Source organism: Helicoverpa armigera, chromosome 5, assembly GCF_030705265.1.
Source record: "Helicoverpa armigera isolate CAAS_96S chromosome 5, ASM3070526v1, whole genome shotgun sequence".
NCBI lineage: Eukaryota > Metazoa > Arthropoda > Insecta > Lepidoptera > Noctuidae > Helicoverpa > Helicoverpa armigera.
In genome coordinates, this window is record NC_087124.1 from 11,908,702 (window position 1) to 11,929,364 (window position 20,663).

At 34.5% G+C, this 20,663-nt stretch overlaps 1 protein-coding gene across 1 annotated transcript in view; it reads right to left on the minus strand.

Annotated features, from left to right (window-relative positions):
- The window catches only part of LOC110381082 (uncharacterized protein), a 165,208-nt gene extending 144,545 nt beyond the window's left edge, over positions 1–20,663 (minus strand). The window contains exon 1 of the mRNA XM_049842738.2: positions 20,251–20,663. The gene's annotated coding sequence lies outside the window, so the exon portion shown is untranslated. The remainder of the gene's footprint in view (positions 1–20,250) is intronic.

Sequence of the window (20,663 nt, forward strand, 5' to 3'; positions counted from 1 at the left end):
GCCTCCCTCCCTCAAAGATGTGCGAGGGGGGCGATGGCTGATCCTCGCGTTATGCTCGTGAACGGGTGCTGCTTGTGGTGCCAGGTCGTCTTACTGACTACATATTAGTTTTTTTTTGTTTTTATTTGTAAACTCTTTTTATTTTACATATGTTCTGGCTGAGCGGTCTAATTTACTAATTTACTAATTTACTAGTTTACAAAAGAATAGCACATGTAGGTGGGCACTCCCTGATATTCTATTAAGTGTAATTAATTGGAGGCTATAATTTTCTGTTCATCAAACATATTCAATGCTTGAGTTAGTTAAGGTATGTAGGGTGAGTGCTAGCTAGCATGTGGTGTATAAATTATTTTTACTGTATTGTATTGTAATATACAAATTAAATTGTATACAATGTACATATCAAACAATGTTTAAGGTTCTTCCAACCTAACAGAGAGACATGTGTTGCTGGGGAGTTTGTTGCGCCACTTCTTCTTCCCAGCAAAAACACATAGGAAGTGGTGAAGGGTGGGCGTTTTGGGGGCTGTCTTTTGTAAATTTATTTTTTTGACGTTCGAAAAGTGCTGTTTTGCAGCCAAGTTTGAATAAATGACTTTTGATTTTGATTTTGATTTTGATGCAGTGCGCCCACAGTTGGGAATTTACTGTGGGCTGACATACTCGGACCTTCATCTCTCTTTCTTCAAAGCTTGCTCGTTACCCTGTATGACTATAATCACCTTACCATAGGTACTTGATGACAACATTGAAGTACTACTTCATACGGTCATTTGACCATCAACTAACATAACTGCCCTGCCATATCTATGTATACATAAACTTATAAAAAGTACATAAACCTTTTGTATTTGCATTTTTCTTACAAACAGTAATAGTACGCTCAAATCAGCCAAGCCAATAAAGTTGTGGGCTAATAAAAATCAATTTACTATCACCCTGGCAGTGTTTTGATATCTTCTCTCAATTGATGTTACTTTATACGAAGAACTACTAAACAAAACCGCAAACCATTTACCAATTAATCAAATAGGTTTTTGCAAAACCAACTAGACATCAATCATAGATACAAAAACCACGGCGTTACTTAAGTGAGACGAATTAATTGACCCATCTGCGCACATATAAATAAATATTGTAGCTAAGCGCTTACAACAGCGATTGGTCATGCCAGTATCCGATTACGTAACTCATTGTCTGAATAAATGAAGCTGCCAGTTCAACACTTAATTAAAATCCGATTACTTCAATTACAGAAAGCCCAGCGTATCTTGACATGCGGCGAAAATTGGAACTAAGCTGTAATGTTCCCAATTTGACGTACTTTTGACGTTTGGCTATGCAACTAGCGCCACTCTTGAAGTTCAAATACCCTGGACGTTTCATTGCCCGCCCTAATCTTGACAGTTGGCTGACAAGACCACAGATTATACTGTTGACAGCTTAAATTATAGTTGGATTAGAATTTGTTTAGAAATTGATGTTATCTACGGCATCATGAACAAAGTTTTGATTGCGTGTCACTTTGCTGGAAGCATGATAGCTGTTATTAATTTTAGATTATTAACAGAATAAACAAAACATGTCATCAAAAGATAACATTCGTTTGAATAAATTATATTACCTAATGTCATACCAACATCATTTGTTTGTGAACTAGGTACTTTTCCACAATTTAGTCAACAATTTCCAACCACATCTATTTTCGTTCAAATATTAAACCCAATTGTCCCACTTTTAGTTATACTGGTAAAAGCCTCTATTGACTTACTAACTGGAGCGTTTTAGTATTATTCGCAATTCGATTAAAAACGTACTCGGTCCTTTTAGTTTACTATTCCGAAATGAATTTTACATCGCAACATTTTGAGAGAAACATTTATAAATGTGAAACCATTTAAAATCCTTTTTAAAAGTCGGTAACTGAACGGAATTTTAATTTACTTTTTTAAACGAAAAAGTGATGGAAAAATAAAATACAGACTAGCGAAAAAAACATAAGTTTTAAAATGTAAGCAAAGGAGTTTCTCTTACAGCCTACCATTATTTTAGACAAAAGTGGTCATTCCTATTCAGACAATTCTCGCACAAAGACGTATTCACAAGCAGCTCGGCTCGTACTTTACAACTCGGCAAAGATGTCCTACTTTCAGTAAAAAGGCTGTACAGAATACATTTGGGGTTGTTGACATTTTTATTAAAGCAAGCCGTGTTTTTATACGCATCTTTAGGGAGAAAGTCCATTTTCTGGTATAAAAGGTATACCATGTTCTTCGTTGGGCTGTGTAAAAGTCCGCCTTTTTTCTATGAGGACTGCTTACATTAGTCTATGCTTATACAGATAAATAAATTGAACTGAATAATCTAGTAATGCCACCGTATGTCAATTCAGAGTAAGTTGGTATCTCCTATATTATTGAAAATATTTGTTTGCAAATAAAATCTAGTTATCAACAGGTAAACACAGAACCATACTTCATGATAAAATTACACAGTAAACACATCTCACCAAAGGGTTTAAACATAATCAGGCGTTGGCTCGCCACCTCAGTTGATATTAACGCTATATTCGTAAGCTCCATTTTGACACCCCTTCTTCACACGAACCCACACCCACATCAAATTACCATATCCTTGTAACAAGAAACGTTGATTAATTAAGAATTCTATTAAGACCAACGTTAAGTAAATTATTTTACGTGAATTCTGCTCGAAATTATTCACAGACAACTTGATTAACTGTGACTATTGAACCTGTCATTAAAAAACATACATTTTAACATAAATGCAGATTCCATAAGAAACAAATCCAATAACGAATAAATCAATCAAACCAACTCATTGATAAAAAAGGCGTAACCAAATAGATTTTACTTCGTTTAACGAGACCAACAACATTATTCTCGTAGAAAAATCTTTACCACTAACATAATAAAGACTTCTAAGAAAGAATAAAGTACCTACTATTTACAAAGAAAAAGCAAAAGATCGCATTAGGAACAAATATAGCTAAAAGTATTGTCTAGCTAGAATACCCGTGAGGGACAGATCCTAAATGGAATGTCAGTCAGTCCGGCAAATACTGAGATAACGTGCTACTGCTCACTGTTTTAGAAATTTCTAAGATATCGTATTTTCTGATAACTAGGAAAAGAGATTTATATGTTTGCTGCAAACTTTGTCTTTGACGTCTTTCTGTAATAACGACTGCAGGTTTCACTATTTTCACTATTGCCAACCTTTGATATTCTTCACTTTTAACTCAGATTTGTGTACCTAGATCTGAATATAGGTACACACATTTTTAGAAGCCCTGACACAGTTATCTCCAGGTAGATATCAATTCGTATTATAGTATTATTATATCCTAACAAAAAAATAAGAACCTAAAAATTCAGCAAAATCCAGTAGCAGGAAAACACTCAAAAATCAATGACCAAACAATCACTCCTTTTAACTCCAAACAAAAAAAAATCTGTCCTAAAATGCTCGTAACACGATTCTCACGGTTAGTGCAAACAGCGACCGGTTACCGTGAACCGCGTGGGTCGCCCCTTCGATGCTCCGGCGCAATCTTGTTAATCATTTCGATCCATAACGAGGATCTATAATTTATCTTTTATGTGCTAGTTGTTATTTTCGCGTTAATAGAGGTGTTGTTTGATTTAGTTTAGTGAGCTATTAAAATGGTGGTGGGAATATTTATGATTAGTTAGAATTTTAATTGTTTATCTGTATAAAAGTTTAATGAATTCCGTCAGTTATGACTTCAGCCAAGACATAAGTTTCATGGTAAAATAATTATAATTAAAACATCATCTTCTAGAAGTGGAATAGTTACAAAAAACGTGTGTACCAATTACCTATTATATTTTTACAAAAGTCAAGTACCTTCTAGTAATTGTATGTATAAGGTCATGATGGCACCAATTTAGAAGTACCTACCTCAGAGTAACCTCGATTGGGCCCCTAGGCCCCCCCTTACCAATAGAGACCGATAAGCAATCAACATCAAAGGATTTTTTGTTACACTTTTTCTTGAACAATAGCACCTGCTGTAGGCTTAGTATGTACTACAATATTTAAAGATTGAATGATCAGATTTCATCCAGAACTGAAATAAAATACATAGTTTTCAACATAGGATAAAACTCAGAACACTGGACATTATAGATCAGAACCCTATTATACATAAGTGGGATAAAATACCTAAATGTTTTAAAACACTCCTCAGCATTTTTGTTTTCAGTGTCGGACTAATAAACATCTACCAAAAACAATAAAAACTTCTTACTGAAGCTGTCATTGAGCAATCTTTAAAAACCATAGACAACACATTCATTCAAACGAGCGATCGACGAGGCAGACGAAACCTGCTAAAACAATGAGTTAACAATTAATTACTTAACTATAGCTGAGCAATTAATATCGTTGCAGCAATAGTTTTGGCCTATTGGTACATGGTCTGTCATGAAAGATCTTTCTTAACGTGTGGGTATCTAGTTTTTGGGTCGAGGAGGTCAAAAAGTTTGTATCGTATTCTGTTTTGTTTTTTTTTATGTTTTATAGAGCAGTTCCTTGGTTGTGATCAAGGCCGTTCCTTATAAGTACCTCTATTTTAGTTATCTGCTGTATTGCTTAAAAGATATAGGAATCTGACATCATGTAATTGCATGTGGCTGATGTCAAAATTCTATGTACGTGTAATGAGCAAATCAACAGATTTATGAAATATTAGTAACGGCTGTAAGATGGTGATAAGGATGTTGTACAAATCTAAAGCATAGTTTTGTCATGAATTGTTTTTATTCTGAAGAATTAAAGAAAAAATCATGAACTTCGATAAACGAGAAGTCTTCCTCGGTGTTCAATAAAGCTACGTTTATAAGTTCAGCTTTTAAATCCAAAATGAAAATCTTGTTGTCGACAAACAGATGAAATATGTTCTCATAAGTAAGAATTTCTGAAAGTTACCACATAATTTGTATTACGATAAACATTCGCAAATTATAATTAGTAAAGCAAAATAATTAATCTTTCAAAGTTAAAAGTTTCAGTTACAGAACATAAGACAAAGCCGTTAATTTTAACGTTTAAATGCTTACATTTGGAATTATGTTAGACAATTAGGATTAACTTGTAGATTAGACGTAAAATCTACGGTATTACGTTTTAATTACGCTTTTGTTTAATCCCAGTATACAAGAGTTTTAATTATTTGTTTTTAATTATGCTTATTTTGAACAAAGATTTAATAAATTATATTTAAAATAAATAAAGGTCTAATCTCTTGAAACCATACTTAACCATAGATTTTCCATAGCTTTAAAGCAATTTTCGAATCGACTGCACCGATGTTGCAAGACAGACCACTGGCAAATATTTAATGACTAGCTGGTGCCCGCGACTTCGTCTGCGCAGGTTTAGTATTTCGAACAATATGTTTACAAATTGTAGCCTATGTGTTATTCTGATGTATAAGCTATATTATTGTAAAGTTTCATTAAAATCCATTCAGTAGTTTTTGCGTGAAAGAGTAACAAACATCCATACATACAAACTTTCGCGTTTATAATATTAGTAGGATGTGACTAAGTCAAAAATAAATGGGTAAGTTTTTAAGCTCTGACACAAAATTATTCTAAAAAACCCTTGGTAGCAATTAGCTAATTTAAAAAGATAAAAGAAATATACATCTTTATTTAACTACTTAATAATATAAATCCAAGACATGGTCTAGCATGACAGCTGTAAGCTATGGGTAATAATGGCCATTTCCCATACACGTCACATTGGTACTGGGAACTCGTTTCCTAAGCTATAATTGGCGCTAGTTATTTTATTATTAGTTACGACTTACGGGTTTATTGCCTTTGCTAGTCAACTGAGATGAACTTGAAAGTTAGAAAGATTACTGTCGCAACACATAATGTTCGCGAAGTATGGTTCGTTTATTTTTCATGTCCGTAAAAATGCCTAGTTGTATTGTGTAATCGAAGACATGAATTCATTTTTTTAAGTCGTTTATTTATATGAGTCTTTAACGCTGCTGCGTTATGCCAGCCTCGTTAGGTTACACAAGTTATATAAAATAACAAATAATAAAATCTAAATAAAAAAAAAATATCTGAATTAAATATTGTGCATCCAACGACTCAATGCCAGAGCCATTCACATGAATTCATTACAACGTTTTATACGTTAACAACTATGCTTTCATTCTAACACAATTTGTCGGAGAGACATGATTTTCCTCTCATCATAATATTCTTCCGTCAGTGGATTCAACTGAGTCCGTGAACTACTTCGTACACCTAGATAAAAGCGTTCCTCGATAAATGGGCCATGTAGCATGGAAATAATTTTTCAAGTCAGTCTAGTAATAGTTCCTGAGATTTACGTGTTCAAGCCGACTTGGTTGCTTTTAAATAGCTTGTGTTCCTCACTGCACGATAAGCCTTAAATCCCCACTCCTTAGCTGCACCATCCACAGCTATCCTTGACATTCAGCTCATCCTCAGAGCCCTACACCCGTTCCACCGCATTCTGCAACCTTATCCCAACATCGGGTGTCTAACAAAGTTCGTAGGATCGTGAGAAACGCTAGATATTAACATTCACATGCACTAGACGGTAACTAAAAACTGACACTAATAGATTATCGGCATGTGACAATATTTGCCTGTTTGCACGCAAGGAATATGAGACCTACTTGCTTACTTTGAATTTAATTACAAGTAAAGTACATAAGTGTGTTTGTGGCGTAGAAACAGGCGTACCTGTCCAGATATTTAGGAAAACTACGCCCAGTTCTTTACATTAAAAAAAATACTTGAGGTACAAATATTAAATAGTTTACTTACTTAGTTTTTTAAAATGCAATAGGTGTAATAAAAAGTAATAAATTGATACTCAATTGTAAAGGGTTCTTCGCAAAACAATAAGTTGGCAATCAACCTTGGAACAACGCTCGGATCTTCAAAATTAATAACAAAACACGTTTATTTTATTAACATTTGTAATTACAGCCATTATTAAGATTTACTCAAATTGACAATCTCTTTCATTTGTTTATTGTTTTGACACAATACGTCAAGGACGGCTTGCAACATGATTGAAAGGTAAAATTAAAATGAACTTCATCTTTGTAGGCATAATCCACTGATTGTAATCGTAAACAATACACCTTATTAAATTACGTAACTTTTAATTTAAAACACAGATCTACTTATGTGCGTAGAGAAGTAATTCGTGCGAATAATACCTATGTTTTTGATATTAGCGATTTGTTTTCCGAATTTTACCTCCAAAACAGCTCTTTGCAATGGCTGCTTGTAGCTTATATTGACACCTTTTTAGTACCTACCGTTCAAACAAATCTTAGATTTTCCAATAGGTCTATCAGTCCTGACTTCCTGAAATTAATATCTACCTACAACAGTCTTAACAAAGTTTATTTTCTCCAGAAAACTCGAAGAAAGGTCGGAACAGCCAGTTCTTGGAATCACACGTTGGTTCCAATCAATAGTTCCGATTCCGCGCCATTAATGTCGACAAAACAACTGCAAGCTCTGACCTCTCTTGCAATAAAATAGTTTCCGTTATATTTTAACTGTTGTTGTAAACGATTAGTTGGTTGTGCTGTTAGACCCTATATTTCTAAATATTTTTAAACCTGTACATATTTAAAAAAATATAAAAGAAGTACCTAGATAGAAAATTCTAATAAATTTGAGTACATTTGGATTTTTCTTTAGCATTTTAAACTTTACATGCAACGATATGAATCATATGTGTCCGATTTGAATAAATGAACACTAGTGTTCAAGCACATTATCTTTAAACGGATACAATAAATCACTTTCGTTTGGACTACTTGCTGTATAGGGAAATCGTGGCCATACATATGTATCGTATAATGGAGCGAAAACAATACACGCGGTCGTTTGTCAAAAAACCGAATACTGCATGCTAAATCAATTGTATGCGTCACGCGTTGTGGCGGGAAAAAACGACTGACTAACAGCTACGAATTGAGTGGAGTTAGATGTGTAATTACCAGCTTCTAAGCATCACCATAACTATTGATTTATCATTAAAAGTAATAGGTAGATAAGGTTGCTCACAAAACGGCTATAAGATAATAAATATCGACATCATGATCACCTTCAAACTTCTTAAGGATCAGTGTTGTCAGCTTGTTTCATTTATTGATTTCAAATATGGAATTCATTTGAATAAAAGGTTAAGTAAAAGGAGGCCTTAAATATCAAGACACTTTCTTGAATCTTTATGCTAAGTAACGAGATGAAACTACGTCCACTGCGACGTGATCAGAATATTTCCATAAGAAAAACTTCAGATGACCAGGAAGAAATTAAAGCTCGGCCTTAACGACTATTTGTATATAAATAGCTATTGGTTATTTACTAAGCAATGAAGACTAACATGTTATGTGAACATACCGGCTTCCGACCGGAGTGTCCGGTTGTTAAGATTACAGATTTGTTGGAACCGCGAGATGCGCGATTCTATCGTTTTTATGATTGGATAGAAATACTTGATGTTGGGAAAATTCCTTCGGAAGGAAATGTAGAGAAAACATTACATGCTCAGCACAGACAAAAAAACTTGTCTTTGGTTGGCTGTCATTTTTGTAAAGAATGAAACTAAATTAAAATTGCCAAATACCTCACTTCTATGCAGCAGGCACATAGACAAACTTATACGCCCTCTTCCGAACGTCCTTCTTTTCTTTTCCATTTAATTTCCTTTCTTCAGTGATTTGGTAAAACATAACGCCAGAAAACTTCTTCCTTCTATTAAATTTCTCGTCCCCTAAAGGTTGTCACATTCATTGTGGTTTTAAACATGGCTCTACTCTTCAAGTAATAAGACTTCACGCCACGTCGCTTATATTAATTGCATTTCCTTCTATTGTAATGGAAAATTAAGTCTTGTGTTAATTTGAATAGAGTAGATATTCAAATGGTAAGACAACTTAATTGAAAGGAGATTATTTGAAGGGATCATTTCATGGTGGCTCTGTAGTCTTTATTTCAATGAATTCGTAATCAGTTCTGTGCTATTGTTTAGTGCGGTATTGACCGATTATTATTTATAGAAGCTACTACCTACACAAATAAAGATCGGAGATTCACGCATGTTTCTCATCCCTAAAAGAACGAAAAACTTTTTAACTAGTCTGTCTTTTATTAAAACTCTTGAGCCAAGTTAGGCGAGATATCATGAACACTACATTAATTATGTCCTAAGTTTTCAGGTCTCAGATCTAAGTTTGAATGTATCGTGTTGAAACTGTAATTTCAAGTTTGAGAACAACGAGCACAAACTTGAATACCTATCACGACATATAATTTATTTAAATAACTTTAGTCCTGGCAAGATGTTGGATATCTAAGTTAAATGGAGGGTTATCAATGGCATCATCTTAAGCAGTTCAAAAAGTAGCATACACCTATGTATGTACTACGTATATAAAAAACACATTCAATTTGATTGAAGTAGGTACAGTTGGATTTCTTGAAATAATGATAAGCACATTTTTATTAGCCTCCCCATTATTACTATCAACAAGAGCCATGAAAGAATTATAGTTCAATAAAAAGTAGATATAATTTTATTGCATGCCATAAATTGTATTGGAGCCAACGTCGCATAAAATCGTGAAAACTTGAAGATATTACTCAAGTCTGAGGAGATACTTCACTTGGTACAAGAGTCCAAGAATACATCAATTGAAAACCGGCCAAGTGCGAGTCGGGCTCGCGCACAAAGGGTTCCGTAGCAGCAAATATAATAAACTTATTATGTCAATTTATACTATCTTATAAGGTTCAGCCATCGTTTTCAGTGTAAGCACAATAACTTAACCAAAATTACAGTTAAATCAACCTATCTCAAAAACTATAAGAGATACTTTGATCAAACCAAAAATCGTTGAAAGAGTTAATTAGCATGCATCACCTCTATTTTTTTTAGAATTTTATACCCCGTAGTTATAAAAATAGAGGGGGGGGGACATACTTTTTACGACTTTGAGAGCTGATATCTCAAAAACCGTTCACTTTAAGAAAAATGTTTTTTAGAAAACTTTATATCATTTTAAAAGACCTTTCCATTGATACCCCACACGGGTATGTACATCGAAAAAAAAAATTTCATCCCTCAGTTACATGTATGGGGGGCCCCACCCCCAATTCTTTTTTTTACTATTTAGTGTCATATTTTTGTAGCGGTTCATACAACACATATTCCCATCAAATTTCATCACTGTAGTACTTATAGTTTCCGAGTAAATCGGCTGTGACAGACGGACAGACGGACAGACGGACAGACGGACAGACGGACATGACGAAACTATAAGGGTTCCGTTTTTGCCATTTTGGCTACGGAACCCTAAAAACCGACGCGACCAAGTTCACAGAAGTGTTTGGGAATTAAGCGCAAGGCGCAGAAAATATTGCCAACAATTTTCTGCGAAAATCAAAAGAATCAACATGAAGGAAATGCCCCGTATTGTTTAATTCGAAGAAAATGAGTTTCTGAACATAGCAAATGCAATTATGTTTACAACGATTGTCCTCTTTAAGCGTGTTAGGAATGTCTTTAGTGCTCAATTTTCCCACAATTCCGGCAATGTCTTTGTGTACTCAAATTACTATGACACTAGTTACTAGGCTGTTAAAAGGAGGGAGTCATGGGAAGGATGGCATATATGTCACGAATGGCAACTAAGAATGCTATCACAGAAAGAAACATGCCGCTTACTTGAAGAAGATCAAACATATCAATGATCTTCTTAGCGAATCGGGATCGAACTAAAATTTTCAATATTTCATTATAAAAACATTGGGCAGCAAAGAATTTGCCACATTGTCTGTCTGGTGGGGACTTCGGCTCTACAATAATCTAGCTTACAACTAACCTCATGTAAACAGTAGCAGACTATATGTCACATAATTTCGTAAATCTCTAGATTCAAACTTGTCCAACTACTAGGTGCAACCATTAATCCGCAAACAGCTTGTTGTAGCTTCAAGTAAAGACATAGCAGCTTTAATAGCCCTTAAACTTTCATCCGCACTAGCAAAACGGTCTTAAACTGTACCCTCGAGTACTTTACTTCGAGAAAACAGTTAGTAAATACATACTTTTAAATAAATAACTACGTTTCGTTAATTTACGGATAAAACCTAAAGCGTTGCTCATTCACGTTGATCAGACCACAGGCTTTAATGTAATGCAAATTGCCCTTCAGTAAACGATTGAGCAACAAATACTTTAACATCGATTAGTTTGTAGCTGGATGAGGGTATTAGTGCTTTTACAAAGTAATGCTGTTTTTCAAGTACCCGCACTTCGTGTGTATCGATAAATTACTGCTTTATGATATTAAAATGTTGTATTTTTTGCTTACTAAGCTTGTTAATGCGGGCTTAAGCTGAATAGTACAAACTTTGTATACCGTACTGTGTTATATTGTTTGTGATTTTTTGCAGATATTAAAACGATTTTTTTTTAATCCATTTTATTATCGAAGTATGTATCTGCCAATAAACGTTTTGTCTGTTTTTCTTACCCATTGCATTATTATGTCAATTGACAAGGCCAAGCCAAGACTTGTAGTAATTTGTAAATCACGGTTAAAACTTAATCTAAGCGTTAAGCAAAGTTAAATTGTTTCAGGTGCACAATTTAATGAACATGGCATTCAATAACCGGCAGGCTTTCAAAACCGAATGACGTAGACAGATTGGATTTGGAGAAGTGCATAGTAAAGCAGAAAATACGGTAGTTACAGATTCTGCAGGGTAAAATTATTTGAAATGCTTCGTCTAGTTACAGCGTAGAAGGCATCTTCCTTACATAATTTTCTCGCTGTTTCACGTATTTTCGCTCAAGTCGCAAGGGAGCGACTATCAGTACAAATACAAAATATAGTCATTGACACAAGTAACATGTTTTTACAATAAGTGAGAATAAGGATTTTTTAAAGACCGTGTCAGTAAATCCAGTGATTACTCCTCACAACCCCACAAACTTTGAGCCTTGCTGTTGTAAAAAATATGTGGTTCGCAATAAGAATACGTACTTGAAGGACATAAAACTCGAGTACAAATTCAGATCATTATCTCAAAGATACTCTAGCAAGACATTATCTACAATCTATAAGTAGAGCAATGTTTAACAAATACAAATTGTTCTGTAATAACGAGAACGACCTAGTCTTAATCGCTCGCAAAATTAGTAACATGATTACAATCTGTAATAGTTGATAATTAACAACGTTGTAAATGCTTCAGTTTATTTAACAAGCTGCTTCTTAAGCCAGAGCTAATTGGAGTAAATACAAAGTTACGATTTTAGATCATTATTGATGTTTGTCGAATGATATCATTAATTCTTAGGGTTTTAAGTCTGTCCTTATAATTTTAAACAAATAATGAAATAGAATGTTCTATTTCCTTAATCAAAATATGTGTAAATATATTCTTAATTTCGTTAGTTATTTGACAATGTTGAACGTTTAATGCCTGAACAGATTATTATTACACCTAAGTCGTGAACAACAACATAACATCTGATAAACTACGAAACTGCGTTACACTCACAAATTGTTATAAACGTTAAGACCATTTCGTAACCATTATGTCGGTCCTTTTGTCCCATTCTGTACACTCCACAAAATGGCTGACGGACACAAATTGTCTCCAAATGATCCTCATTTACGTGGCTGAGGTCGCGTTAATGTTTAATGAAGGCAAGCCACAGGTTACGATGGAAATCTATAGTTAGTACTTACTGCCGGTACGAAGCGAACATGAATAAATAAAACCACTTTCTTGATTGGGTTTTAATTTTATTCGTTATAATATTGTTGGAAAGTAGTTAAGCCTATGTTCATTGGGTGGAGTTGTGTAGTATTTGCGTACATTGAAATTAAATATCAATTTTTTCTCGTATGTATTTAAAGAATCGTGTAACGTATACAAAGTAGAGCTCCTGGTTGTCATGACAAAATGTGTTGTCATGTTGAACAAACGTACCAACCAACAAATATACAGAATCGATTTACACTCAATACTTTTAATTGCTATTTTGAACACGGATAACCTCAAATGTAGCATCACCCTAAGAACGATTATTGACAAAGCAATGTGCAGGCACTTCCAAAATTTTATTTCCAATTTGCAGGCCATTAAATAAATTGAGATTGATACCACATACGTGGACGTAATGGCCTCGTAAAATAAACCGCATAAGAACTAAGCACCCAAAAGTACACATTACTTACTTGTCAAATGAACGAGAAGGGCCGCGGCAAAAATTCCGATAAATTAGATCCGTTCACTTCAGTAAATGTGGATATACCTTCAACAGCAGATCCATTTCAGCCAAATGACTTCTTTTTGTTGCTTTTACGAGGTTATCTCACATTTTTTCCGCAAAAATAGCTTCGGTTTCAAGTTAGGGATATAAAAGTAATATTTCTTGTACCTGACAAGGTGAGTTAAGCAAGTTTTGAAGATTTTTTCAAGCTAAGATAAATGTTGTCTTGTTTTCAGCATAGAAATTACTAATACTTTTGATTAATGTATGTAACTAGTCATTTATTTTTTTTACTAAGTTTAAAAGTAGCTGAAAAGCTAAAGCACATCAATTTACTTACTCTAATCTAAAGAATTCTGTGGGTACAGAAACAAAACACGTTTCTAAAGTACAGAATTCCAAATTGCGCACATCATCTGGTAAAACTGATACCTAATTTCTAGTAATAGTCAGACACTAAACAAAACAAGGCACCATATTCTGAAATCTAATATTCCCTCCATCTCCCAGTTTATGTTATGGAGATAATAGCGTTACATAAACTACCATAATGTTGCCAGCGCACTACGGGTGGCCTTTGTTAGTAGAAACAGGACATAAGGCGACATAACAGCCTCCTGTTAAGGTTTTATTTTCCGGGATAGGTGGATTAAGGTACTGGGAGGATAATAGCAGATTAACGTAACATTATTTATAATTTAGATGCGAAACATCGTAAGAAACATTAACTGCTTACTGACTAATCGTAGCGATCTTCGTAACTTTTTCCTGGTAAGAATGTTTTAGGGAAAACATAGGCAAATTATAGGTAATTCGAATTTTGAAGGTCTGAATACGAAAGTTAAAAGAGGTGTTAATAATAATAAATCATTACCTTTCTTTGTAATTGGTTAAAAGGTTACAACATAAATAAAAGGAACAGCAATTTCTTGCAAAACCCAATAATTTATTGCCAATTATTATCGATACATAACTGTATCATTTGACAATTTTGTAACGATTTACAATGACCCACTTTCGGTGTTTATTTTTGGTACCCAATAAATCGAGTCCATAAGACCAATTTAAGAGTTAAAACCTCGAGCCTTTTAAGTGACACACATTTGTGACAGATTGCATTTACATGCATCCAGACGTAATCTGACAAGGTACGAGCGAATGTAATTTATCCGACGGGTAAAATGTTGAAATAAAACATGCAACTTCATTTAGTTGAGGGAAGGAAATTGTGAAATGCTGGTAATCTTATAGGATGAATCTGTGAAGTTTAAACATTCTTCTATCTTGTTTTGTGCCTTTCAATAGCTGTTAATAACCATGACTATATGTATGTTAAATATTTCGCTGAAGCGTAAAACCTTTTACGAAAAAGTAGCGGCATTAGGTATAAGTTTACTTGTTACCTAACCTATGATTACACTATGTAACAAAAGAGATATGGTCTTCGTAATAACAACAAAAGCTTGTATGTTCTGATTCTGAATCAAAACAGAGTTCGCTACAGTCTAAAGCACGAGTAACTTTATTGCGGAATAGTTATGAAATCTAATCGTTCCGTGTCTAAAGCGTACCTGATACTCTCCCAACTTCCAGCCGGGGAGTTGGAAAACAATTTGTAGCTTCATCTTCCTATTCAAGTAATTACTGTTACTACAAATTCATAACTGTATCGCTAAGTCCCGTGAGGGTTGGATAGAATCTTTGGAAGAGCTACAAGTAGTTTGGAATATGCTGTTTAAGTTAGGTACTTCAGATTATTTGGATTAAACAGACATTATTAACCGACCTTTCAGCATTAAAGTGACCATAGATCAAGTTTAATTACCAGTTCTCACAATACAGAACAAAGCAACTTAATTTAGAAGGTGCTAGAACCTCAACAAATCGTTTTGTAAGTACCCTCAATTGTAAAGCGTACAGACCGCTGTCAAATATGGATTAAAGGTATACGAGGTTATTGTTTCTTTAATGGTCTGTGACAATGGTGACCTTTGGGACAATGAACTGCTTTAACACTCGTATTATATCAGAATATGTATTATTTAAGAGCACTCGACGCGACTCGTAAAAGTTTAAATTATGCTCGTAGTTTTAAAAGCATAAAATTATTCAGCGTGATGTCTGCAAAACTTTGTCTCCGGCGCTGTGCAAAATGAAAAAATATGATAAGTACGCGTATAATCGGAGCTTTTGAGAATAGTTAAGTGAGTCCCAACCATTATCGTAACGAGGAATCTTAAGATTTTTATAAGATTACGTTTCTTCGCAATATCAGGCTTTAGCGTTTATCTTATTACAAGTTGCGTAATTTGTGTTCAGATATTTCGTTTTTAAACTAGCAGAACGACGCTTTTTATTTCCGCAATCATATATTTGTGTCTAGAACGTGGAGATGTAATTAAAAGATGAATAAAATGTTAAAGTTATATCGACTGAATGCCCTAAAATTTTTCGTAGAACTGTAAGTAGTTGCGCGCAAAATGAATAGTTCTACAAAATCATAACAAACGAAATCAATAGCGTACCTATGTGCACTGTTCCAAGTCACAACACTCGGTTTTCTTTTCTCTCCAATGAAGCGAACATTATAGATATCGGAACTTATCTACCATTCAGGAGACAGTGAACAAAACTGCGTCACAATTTCTGAGATATATAAGGGGGTCGTAGGTAAATAAAAGCCCAAGAATCGATGTATTCAGACCAGCCAACCATGGATGAATGACTGCATTTCGTACAGGACCTTGGGCTTTAACTTGGAAATAATTTGAGCATTTGGTTCCTATCATTTGTGGATCTCTGACTTACGAAGACGTCCACAGTCGGTATTACTTAGGTATGTGTTAAGACACAGATTAAATACTATTATATCATTTTAGTGGAATCTGGCGACCAGTTCTTAATATTGTGGGAATTACTTCCCTGCAAAGTAATTCGAGACCTCACTCTTCTTTGTCATCAAAGTCTAATAGACAATATTCCGGGCTGAAATCCTCGGTCCATTCAGAAACATTGTGTCCTGACATTTGTGGTAAATTAGCCTCCTTAGTGATTGCAGTCTATTCAAAATAGGTACTTCATTAGGTCCTCCTTTGTGCCTGGTCTCCTAGGCCTGCATTCACGGGCCTCTGTTGGAAGTCTATTCATTTGTAAATGAGGTAGTATGTGCAGGAATTGTAATTATTTCGTAATATCGTGTTTTACATTTCCTGATTTGAAAAACTAGACTGATTTCTTTTTAGTCTTGCTTATTTTGAATTTTAAATCTAATGGCAACTTTTTTTGTGCTGTTAGTTATATTGGGGCATTGGCTCCAATAATTATCGGCTACAGAACTAGTTTTTAATGGCACCCACACTTATCTATAAACTATAAATTACACTTCGTTTCATCAATTCATCGATTACTTTGTATTTGCTTACTTAAAAAACAGAAAAACAAATAGGTATCAAAAGATTTAAACATTTCTAGACTATTGATTCTTAGTGTATAGTACTTAATATCCGTAGCGAGTGCAATTCATGACGTAATTGTCGGTCTAGTCTCAGATCTTACAATTTGCAAATTGAGACCTGCGTTTCGTCATTGTTTGGGCAACATCTTACTTTTAAATTAAGTTGGCAAAGAGTATTAAGCACGGCACTTACCTATTCTTGCAAAAACTATACAAACCGGGTTTGGAATAAATTCAAAAAACTCGTCACGTTGGAAATAAAAGTGAGATAACTTATCAGGCTTTAGCTACCAGCTTCTGAGCTGTTAGTCTTGTTTTAGGGTACAGTGACGTTATAGGAAAAACATAATTTTACTTTTCTTACCCTAGACTACCTACACTAGTTTATTAGGAACAAAAATATTAGGTACTAAGTATGAACACTACGCTCGGCTTACAAACTTCTAAGTAGGTCTTAACTTTACCGTTATGTCGTCGTCACCTCTTCTTTATGATACAGATTCCACGCTTACTGGTTGACAAATACATGTTATTTGAATGTGAAAGCGAAAAATCACAACGTAGCTATGGCTTGTATTTCCCGGAGGGATCAGAGGTGATCTTTGTGTATCTACACAACACTTCACAACTTACGTTTAAGTCCCCCAACTATTTCTGTTATCTTGGTCTGCCAACAATCTCTAGAGTTGTATCGAGGAATACTTTTCAATAAAATTCAGCAGCACATAGTCTGGCACTTAAGAGAATAAACGAAGCACCCATTATATCATCGATCAATAAGCTAATTTGTCACATCGGATTTTAGAGCAATTATCGAACATCACTCAATGTGTTTCCTACCATCATTGTAACACCGGCTTACAACTAAAATTAACATTCAATTTCCGAAAACAATTAGCATAATGTTATTGTAATCCAGATTGTTGATAGCTATCAGCTTGTGTTACAATTAGACTGGTTGTGTTTGTGTCGGGTAATTTATGCTATTGATCCGTTACAGGAACATAGAGAAACTAGAGTAGGGTTGCCTGAGGCCTTTGTTATCGGCTTTGTGAGAAACATATCCTGAATATCAATACTGTATTTCGTTTAAGTTATTTCGATAGCGATACGGATTAGTGTTTATGTTCCTGTCATTGAGTAAAATCAATACATAGAGTAGACTTCAGTATTTACTAATGACACCACCACCACATTGAAGTACCTTAGGTAGATACTTTTCATTTTGTAGTGGATTGACTGTACCTATTCTAATTTTAACAAATATATCATAGTCATCTTGCCTCGCATATCTTCGAATAAATCAACTGTAATGTACCTCTGATATCCGTACCCCGATTCCGATCAATTATCCCAACGTAGCTATCCCACGGGCCCAACAATTTCAAAATTCTACAAAGCCAATTAGCGTATAGCTGTTCCCGATTGTCGTTAATATCGATTATTTCACATAGCAACATGACCACGTGACTGCATGTAACGGGCCGCGAGGTGACTGCACAATAATCCTGTTTCTGCCTCGTAAATTAATTCCGAGAAGTCTTGCTTTTAAAATAGTGTTCCTACCTACATGATGGTAGAAAATTTTAAGACATACTGTTAAGTAAGATTTTGATCAAGTCGAAAAGGAAATCTGCTTGCATCGTTAAAAAATTGGTCTATCGCCTTCTCCATGTTTGAATTTCTATTTACCTATCAAAAGAAAATTCATCAAAATGCTTGAATATCTCACTTTACCTAGTTGTGAATTTAAGGAATTAATAAAATGTAAATTGAAGCTACACGCTCATTCTAATTGAACAGGAAGATGGCGAATCGGGCGTAAGGCGATCCTCAAGTGAATCTTAGCAAAAGTTTTATTGTCAAGGACGCTGAAGATTGCCCTTGAAACAAGGTTTCATTTCCTGAAAAGGTACTACAATCTACAAAAGAAACACCAACAATTGCAGTAGTTTTAATTGAAAATGTTTGAATTACTTTCATAACAATTGTTCATTCTATCTTGAAGTTAGACGTAAGCTGGAAACTTGTGTTCTTAAGTTGCTACCAAGTTTCTCCATAAGCTAGACTAGTTGTGAAGTTTGTAACAGATGCATGTTATGTTTTTGACTTAGCTTTTCCTAGGTTCCGAATAGAAATCCAGGTAGGTAGGTACCTATTATGGTTTGGATTCCAAATTCGCAACGTAGGAAGTGGTCGGCCATTTTCGTCGTTGAAAAATCGCTTGGCCATCAATTTTTTCCAAGTTTAACTATTACTTACCTATCCTTTATGCAAACTTTTTTATTCATTATTTCGGTTTCCTTGGTTTTCTATGGAGAAAAGTAAAATTGGTATGTACCTACCTAATTTTATCTAGGTGTTTGCTAATTACTACTTACCTACTTAGGCTATAACTGAGAATGAGAAATGACAATGAAAATCTCGTACTGTATAAAAATACTGAGTTCTATTTTATGTGAGGTAGGTATAAATTGTGTGGAAGTCATTTTCTTTGGATATTTCGATATGTTACCTACCACTGATTACTAAGAGCTTTTACTACAAAAAATACAAAACTAAAATATTAAGCCTAAGTAGGTACTAGTTTATTTATCTACGGTACCTACATTGGTACGGAAATTAGTATCTATTAGAAATGGATAAATTCTCCATTCCTCCTACATGTAAAAATGAAAATGAGGCTAAGCTTGTTGTACCTAGCTAATGTTTCTAAATGACTGCATTTATTGACAATATGATTCCTTCAATAAAAATACAAAGGAGAACATACCAAAACCTGAATACCTAGGTAACTTAAAACTGCTTGATATCAATTAGGTAGGTAGGTATTAGATTTTCATCAGCTCGTGATTTATTTTATTCTTTCGCACAAACGGGAGTTCATTAAATCACTGAAAAATATAATATAAAAATATTTTAGTTTAGGTAAGGTTAGGGCTTTGTTATATTCACGTAATTTAAAGTTATGGTTTGAAATGGAAGTGGGTAAGATACCGAAGTGACACCTAATTATCGCCTTCAGTACAACATTTTCCCAGGACTAGGAATGTCCATTATGATCGTTTAATTTATGTTTGTAGGTACCTAAGTGCAGTAGATATCAAACGGCTGGCCAGCAACTGTGGGGCCTGTGTACCTATAATTCAGCGACATGCGACGCCATGGCAATAAATTAATACTAAAATCATTAACAATATTACGACTTCATTGGGGCAACGTTAATTTAACGACTACGACTAGGTACAGTTTTACACGACAATGTTGTCTTTTTAATATTTATAGCAAACCCATAAAAACACATTAAAAATCGTACATCTGAGATGTTATGGAAACAAACAATAAAATTCACGCAGGTAACCACCGTTATTTATAAAGTTATAAACACAGTTTATGTGTAGGGTAACCGAAATGATACGGGTTGAACGCTCACTACTAACCTGTTGCCAAAGTACGCCTGGGAACGGCGAAATATCACCACCGGACCGGTACGGCTCCAATTAGAATCCAACACGACACTAATTACAAGATAAAATCACTGTTTACAACACTTATCGAATCACAACAGCGATCCGAACAAATCTTCCAATCGAAAAGTTTGAGATGAAAAGAAATTGCAACACCACTATTTATGCAAAAAACAATCTAAACATTTACTTTTAACTTTTTACACACACAGAAGTTAATTTTCGACGATATTACACAATAAAGGACGTGGGAAAATTTAAATATGTACACTTTTGAACAGATTCATCTTTGTTGACGATCGTTTTTGGCGGTAAAATCGGCACTGACACGTGCTCGCGCGGCGCAGGTATAACTGGACTGAAGCAAAAATGGCGGTGGCGGGTGG